This window comes from Mya arenaria, chromosome 14 (genome assembly GCF_026914265.1).
Source record: "Mya arenaria isolate MELC-2E11 chromosome 14, ASM2691426v1".
NCBI lineage: Eukaryota > Metazoa > Mollusca > Bivalvia > Myida > Myidae > Mya > Mya arenaria.
In genome coordinates, this window is record NC_069135.1 from 20,323,860 (window position 1) to 20,332,061 (window position 8,202).

Below are 8,202 nucleotides of genomic sequence, written 5' to 3' on the forward strand. Positions count from 1 at the left end.
TGGTGAGGAGTGGTCACTGGTGGAGTGTATACTGGTGAGGAGTGGTCACTGGTGAGGAGTGTATACTGGTGAGGAGTGGTCACTGGTGGAGTGTATACTGGTGAGGAGTGGTCACTGGTGGAGTGTATACTGGTAAGGAGTGTTCACCGGTGGAGTGTATATTGTTGAGGAGTGGTCACTGGTGAGGAGTGGTCACTGGTGGAGTGTATATTGTTGAGGAGTGGTCACTGGTGAGGAGTGTATATTGTTGAGGAGTGGTCACTGGTGAGGAGTGGTCACTGGTGGAGTGTATATTGTTGAGGAGTGGTCACTGATGAGGAGTGGTCACTGGTGGAGTGTATATTGTTGAGGAGTGGTCACTGGTGAGGAGTGGTCACTGGTGGAGTGTATATTGTTGAGGAGTGGTCACTGGTAAGGAGTGGTCACTGGTGGAGTGTATATTGTTGAGGAGTGTTCACTGGTGAGGAGTGTTCACTGTTAAAGAGTGGTCACTGTTAAGGAGTGGTTACTGGTGAAGAGTTGTCACTGGTGAGGAGTGTATACTGGTGAGTAGTGTTCACTGGTGAGGAGTGTTCACTGGTGAGGAGTGGTAACTGGTGAGGAGTGGGCACTATTAAGGAGTGTTCACTATTGAGGAGTGTTCACAGATGAGGAGTGTTCACTGGTGAGGAGTGTTTACTGGTGAAAAGTGTGCACTGGTGATGAGTGTTCACTGGTGAGGAGTGGGCACTGGTGAGTAGTGGTCACTGGTGAGGATGTATACTGGTGAGGAGTGGTCACTTGTGAGGAGTGTTCACTGTTAAGGAGTCATCACTGGTGAGGAGTGGGAACTGTTAAGGAGTGTTCACTGGTGAGCAGTATTCACTGGTGAGGAGTGTTCACTGGTGAGTAGTGTTCACTGTTAAGGAGTAATCACTATAGAGGAGTGGTCACTGGTGAGGAGTGGGCACTGGTGAGGAGTGCATACTGGTGATGAGTGGTCACTGGTGAGGAGTGTTCACTGGTTAGCAGTGTTCACTGGTGAGCAGTGTTCACTGGTGAGGAGTGGTCACTGGTGAGTAGTGTTCACTGGTGAGTAGTGTTCACTGGTGGGTATTGTTCACTGGGGAGGAATGGTCACTGGTGGAGTGTAAACTGGTGAGGAGTGGTCACTGGTGGAGTGTAAACTGGTGAGGAGTGGTCACTGGTGAGTAGTGTATACTGGTGAGGAGTGGTCACTGGTGGAGTGTATACTGGTGAGGAGTGGTCACTGGTGGAGTGTATACTGGTGAGGAGTGTTCACCGGTGGTGTGTATATTGTTGAGGAGTGGTCACTGGTGGTGTATATTGTTCATGAGTGGTCACTGGTGAGGAGTGGTCACTGGTGGAGTGTATATTGTTGAGGAGTGGTCACTGGTGAGGAGTGGTCACTGGTGGAGTGTATATTGTTGGGGAGTGGTCACTGGTGAGGAGTGTTCACTGTTAAGGACGGGTCACTGTTAAGGAGTGGTCACTGGTGAAGAGTGGTCACTGGTGAGGAGTGTATACTGGTGAGTAGTGTTCACTGGTGAGGAGTGTTCACTGGTGATGAGTGTTCACTGGTGAGGAGTGGGCACTATTAAGGAGTGTTCACTGTTGAGGAGTGTTCACAGATGAGGAGTGTTCACTGGTGAAAAGTGTGCACTGGTGATGAGTGTTCACTGGTGATGAGTGGTCACTGGTGAGGAGTGGGCACTATTAAGGAGTGTTCACTGTTGAGGAGTGTTCACAGATGAGGAGTGTTCACTGGTGAAAAGTGTGCACTGGTGATGAGTGTTCACTGATGAGGAGTGGGCACTGGTGAGTAGTGTTCACTGGTGAGGAGTGTAAACTGACAAGGAGTGTTCACTGCTAAGGAGTCATCACTGGTGAGGGGTGGGAACTGTAAAGGAGTGTTCACTGGTGAGCAGTATTCACTGGTGAGGAGTGTTCACTGTTAAGGAGTTATCACTACTGAGGAGTTGTCACTGGTGAGGAGTGGTCACTGGTGAGGAGTGGTCACTGGTGAGGAGTGTATACTGGTGAGGAGTGGTCTATGGTGAGGAGTGTTCACTGGTGAGGAGTTGGCACTGGTGAGGAGTGGTCACTGGTGAGGAGTGGTCACTGGTGAGGAGTGTATACTGGTGAGGAGTGGTCTATGGTGAGGAGTGTTCACTGGTGAGGAGTTGGCACTGGTGAGGAGTGGTCACTGGTGAGGAGTGGGCACTGGGGAGGAGTGTTCACTGGGGACTAGTGTTTACTGGTGAGGAGTGTATACTGGTGAGGAGTGTGCACTGGTGAGTAGTGGTCACTGGTGAGGAGTGTATACTGGTGAGGAGTGTTCAGTGGGGTAGTTGTGTTCACTGGTGAGGAGTGGGCACTGGTGAGGAGTGTTCACTGGTGAGTAGTGTTCACTGGTGAGGAGTGGGCACTGGTAAGGAGTAGTCACTGGCGATGAGTGTATACTGGTGAGTAGTGTTCACTGGTGAGGAGTGGTCACTGGTGAGGAGTGGGCACTATTAAGGAGTGTTCACTGTTGAGGAGTGTTCACTGGTGAGGAGTGTTCACTGGTGAGGAGTGTTCACTGGTGAAAAATGTGCACTGGTCAGGAGTGGGCACTGGTGAGTAGTGTTCACTGTTGAGGAGTGTATACTGGTGAGGTGTGGTCACTTGTGAGGAGTGTTCACTGTTAAGGAGTCATCACTGGTGATGAGTGGGAACTGTTAAGGAGTGTTCACTGGTGAACCGTATTCACTGGTGAGGAGTGTTCACTGGTGAGTAGTGTTCACTGTTAAGGAGTTATCACTACTGAGGAGTGGTCACTGTTAAGGAGTGTTCACTGGTGAGGAGTGTTCACTGGTGAGGAGAGTTCACTGGTGAGGAGTGTTCACTGGTGAGGAGTGTTCACTGTTAAGGAGTGGTCACTAGTGAGGAGTGGGAACTGTTAAGGAGTGTTCACTGGTGAGGAGAGTTCACTGGTGAGTATTGTTCACTGGTGAGGAGTGTTCACTGTTAAGGAGTGGTCACTGGTGAGGAGTGGGAACTGTTAAGGAGTGTTCACTGGTGAGGAGTGTTCACTGATGAGGAGTGTATACTGGTGAGGAGTGGTCACTGGTGAAGAGTAGGCACTGTTAAGGAGTGTTCACTGGTGAGGAGTGTTATCTGTTAAGGAGTGTTCACTGGTGATGAGTGTTCACTGGTGAGGAGTGGTCACTGGTGGGTAGTGTTCACTTGTGAGGAGTGGTCGCTGGTGAGGAGTGGTCACTGGTAAGGAGTGTTCAGTGTTAAGGAGTGGTCACTGGTGAGTAGTTTTCACTTGTGAGGAGTGGTCACTGGTGAGTAGTGTGCACTGGTAGTAGTGTTCACTGGTGAGGAGTGTTCACTGGTGAGGAGTGGTCCCTTGTGAGAAGTAGTCACTGGTGAGGAGTGTTCACTTGTGGGTAGTGTTCACTGGTGAGAAGTGTTCACTGGTGAGGAGTGGTCACTTGTGAGGAGTGTTCACTGGTGAGGAGTGGTCACTTGTGAGGAGTGTATACTGGTGAGAAGTGTACACTGGTCAGTAGTGTTTACTGATGAGTTGTTCACTGGTGAGAAGTGTTCACTGATGAGCAGTGTTCATTCGTGAGTAGTGTTCATTTGTGAGTTATGTTTACTAGTGACAATTATTCACTGAAACGTAGTGTTGACTGATAAGTTGTGTTCACTGGTCAAAAGTGTATACTAATGAGTTGTTCACTGGTTAGCAGTTCACTGGTTAGCAGTGGTCACTGGTGAGTAGTGTTCACTGGTGAGTAGTGTTCACTGGTGAGGAGTGGTCACTGGTGAGTAGTGGTCACTGGTGAGGAGTGGTCACTGGTGAGATTGTTCACTGGTGAGTAGTGGTCACTGGTGAGTAGAGGTCACTGGTGAGTAGTGTTCACTGGTGAGTAGTGTTCACTGGTGAGGAGTGGTCACTGGTGAGTAGTGGTCACTGGTGAGGAGTGGTCACTGGTGAGATTGTTCACTGGTGAGTAGTGGTCACTGGTGAGTAGAGGTCACTGGTGAGTAGTGTTCACTGGTGAGTAGTGGTCACTGGTGAGGAGTGTTCCCTGGTGAGTAGTGTTCACTGGTGAGGAGTGTTCACTGGTGAGAAGTGTTCACTGGTAAGTGATCGTCTTACTTCACTTATTTAAAAAACAAAACAAGAGGGCCAAATGGCCCTGAATCGCTCACCTGTCATATATTGCACATTGGTTTGATAAGAAATCTGGATGGTTCAAAGTAGTTAAGGTTTTTTAAAAGTCTGGGTCATTTTTTACCCCAATGCCAAAGTTTGGACAATAAAGGTAGAGGTCCACTTAATGATGTATTATGCCAAATAGCTCTAGTCCTTGTGAATTTGGAGAGAATTTTTTTTTATGCTTCTTTTATATACAAATATTGAAAACCTAAGCCTATGAACACGGGGCGTGGCCAATTTTGACCCCAGGGCTAAAGTTTGAACAATCTTTATAGTGGTCCAATAAACGATGCTTCATACCAAATATCTAAGGCCTTCGCCTTTTGGTTTCGGAGAAGAAGATTTTTTAAGTTCTCATCATATACATATATAAGGAAACCCATGACCGCCCGGGTGGGGCCATTTTTTGACCCCAGGGCCAAAGATTGAACAATATTGGTACAAGTCAACTAGATGATATATCCTGTACTACTTGATTTTACGTGTGTATCTATATATGTATATTTGTTATTAATTGTTGTATGTGGCCCATATTGACAATTGGTATGTGTACTAAATATGTTATCCAGTTTAAATTAAGACGTTACTTGTCTTTGTGAGTTTGGAGAAGATTTTTTAAGTTTTCACTATAACACATATAGAGAAAACCCATCAGCCCCGGGGTGTGGCCAATTTTGACCCCAGGGCCATAATTTGAACAAATTTTGTAGAGGTCCACTAGACAATGAATCATGCCAAATATCTAAGCTCTAAGCCACGTAAGTTCAGAGGAGATGATTTTTGAAGTTTTCACTATAAACATATAGAGAAAACCCATGACCCCCCGGGGCGGGGCCAATTTTGACCCCAAGGCCATAATTTGAACAATCTTTGTAGAGGTCCACTAGACGATGAATCATGCCAAATATCTAAGCTCTAGTCCAAGTAAGTTCAAAGGAGAAGATTTTTGAAGTTTTAACTATAAACATATAGAAAATACCCTAACCCCCCGGGGCGGGGCCAATTTTGACCCCAAGGCCATAATTTGAACAATCTTTGTAAAGGTCCACTAGACGATGAATCATGCCAAATATATAAGCTCTAGTCCAAGTAAGTTAAGAGGAGAAGATTTTTGAAGTTTTAACTATAAACATATAGAGAATACCCATGACCCCCCCGGGGCGGGGCCAATTTTGACCCAAGGGCCATAATTTGAACAAACTTTGTAGATGTCCACTAGACGATGAATCATGCCAAATATCTAAGCTCTAGTCAAAGTAAGTTCAGAGGAGAAGATTTTTGAAGTTTTCACTATAAACATATAGAGAAAACCCATGACCCCCCGGGGCGGGGCCAATTTTGACCCCAAGGCCATAATTTGAACAATCTTTGTAAAGGTCCATTAGACGATGAATCATGCCAAATATATAAGCTCTAGTCCAAGTAAGTTCAGAGGAGAAGTTTTTGAAGTTTTAACTATAAACATATAGAGAATACCCATGACCCCCCCGGGGCGGGGCCAATTTTGACCCCAGGGCCATAATTTGAACAAACTTTGTAGAGGTCCACTAGACGATGAATCATGCCAAATGTCTAAGCTCTAGGCCAAGTAAGTTCAGAGGAGAAGATTTTTTAAGTTTTCACTATAAACATATAAAGAAAACCCATGACCCCCCGGGGCGGGGCCAATTTTGACCCCAAGGGCAATAATTTGAACAAACTTTGTAGAGGTCCACTAGACGATGAATCATGCCAAATATATAAGCTCTAGTCCAAGTCAGTTAAGAGGAGAAGATTTTTGAAGTTTTAACTATAAACATATCAAGTATACTCATGACCCCCCTGGGCGGGGCCAATTTTGACCCCAAGGCCATAATTTGAACAATCTTTGTAGAAGTCCACTAGACGATGAATCATGCCAAATATCTAAGCTCTAGTCCAAGTAAGTTCAAAGGAGAAGATTTTTGAAGTTTTCACTATAAACATATAGAGAAAACCCATGACTCCCCGGGGCGGGGCCAATTTTGACCCCAAGGCCATAATTTGAACAATCTTTGTAAAGGTCCACTAGACGATGAATCATGCCAAATATCTAAGCTCTATTCCAAGTAAGTTCAGAGGGGAAGATTTTTTTAAGTTTTAACTATAAACATATAGAGAATACCCATGACCCCCCCAGGGCGGGGCCAATTTTGACCCCAGGGCCATAATTTGAACAAACTTTGTAGAGTTCCACTAGACGATGAATCATGCCAAATATCTAAGCTCTAGGCCAAGTAAGTTCAGAGGAGAAGATTTTTTAAGTTTTCACTATAAACATACAAGGTTTTTCTAATAATTGACCTAGTGACCTAGTTATTGACTGCGGATGACCCAATATCGAACTTGACCTAGATTTTATAGAGATGATTATTCTGACCAACTTGCATTGAGATTAGGCTAAAATTGTGACCTCTATTGTGTTCACAAGGTTTTTGTACTAATTGACCTAGTGACCTAGTTAGTGACCGCGGATGACCCAATATCGAACTTGACCTACATTTTATAGAGATGATCATTCTGACCAAGTTGCATTGAGATTAGGCTAAAATTGTGACCTCTATTGTGTTCACAAGGTTTTTCTTCTAATTGACCTAGTGACCTAGTTTTTGACCTGGGTTGACCCAATATGGAACTTGACCTAGCTTATGTTAAGATGATCATTCTGACCAAGTTTCATTAAGATAAGGCTAAAATTGTGACCTCTATTTTGTTCACAAGGTTTTTCTAATAATTGACCTAGTGACCTAGTTATTGACTGCGTATGACCCAATATCGAACTTGACCCAGATTTTATAGAGATGATCATTCTGACCAAGTTGCATTAAGATTAGCCTAAAATTGTGACCTCTTTTGTGTTCACAAGGTTTTTGTACTAATTGACCTAGTGACCAAGTTATTGACCGCGGATGACCCAATATCGAACTTGAAATAGATTTTATAGAGATGATCATTCTGACCAAGTTGCATTGAGATTAGGCTAAAATTGTGACCTCTATTGTGTTCACAAGGTTTTTGTACTAATTGACCTAGTGACCTAGTTATTGACCGTGAATGACCCAATATCAAACTTGACCTACATTTTACAGCGATGATCATTCTGACCAATTTGCATTGAGATTAGGCTAAAATTGTGACCTCTATTGTGTTCACAAGGTTTTTCTACTAATTGACCTAGTGACCTAGTTATTGACCGCGGATGACCCAATATCGAACTTGACCTAGATTTTATAGAGATGATCATTCTGACCAAGTTGCATTGAGATTAGGCTAAAATTGTGACCTCTAATGTGTTCACAAGGTATTTCTACTAATTGACCTACTGACCTAGTTTTTGACCCCAGATGACCCAATATCGAACTTGACCTAGATTTGATAGAGATGATCAGTCTGACCAAGTTTCATAAAGATTAGGCTAAAATTGTGACCTCTATTGTGTTCACAAGGTTTTCCTACTAATTGACCTAGTGACCTAGTTATTGACCGCGGATGACCCAATATCGAACTTGACCTAGATTTTATAGAGATGATCATTCTGACCAAGTTGCATTGAGATTAGGCTAAAATTGTGACCTCTAATGTGTTCACAAGGTATTTCTACTAATTGACCTACTGACCTAGTTTTTGACCCCAGATGACCCAATATCGAACTTGACCTAGATTTCATAGAGATGATCAGTCTGACCAAGTTTCATAAAGATTAGGTCAAAATTGTGACCTCTGTTGTGTTCACAAGGTTTTTCTAATAATTGACCTAGTGACCTAGTTATTGACTGCGGATGACCCAATATCGAACTTTACCTAGATTTTATAGAGATGATTATTCTGACCAACTTGCATTGAGATTAGGCTAAAATTGTGACCTCTATTGTGTTCACAAGGTTTTTGTACTAATTGACCTAGTGACCTAGTTGTTGACCGCGGATGACCCAATATCGAACTTGACCTACATTTTATAGAGATGATCA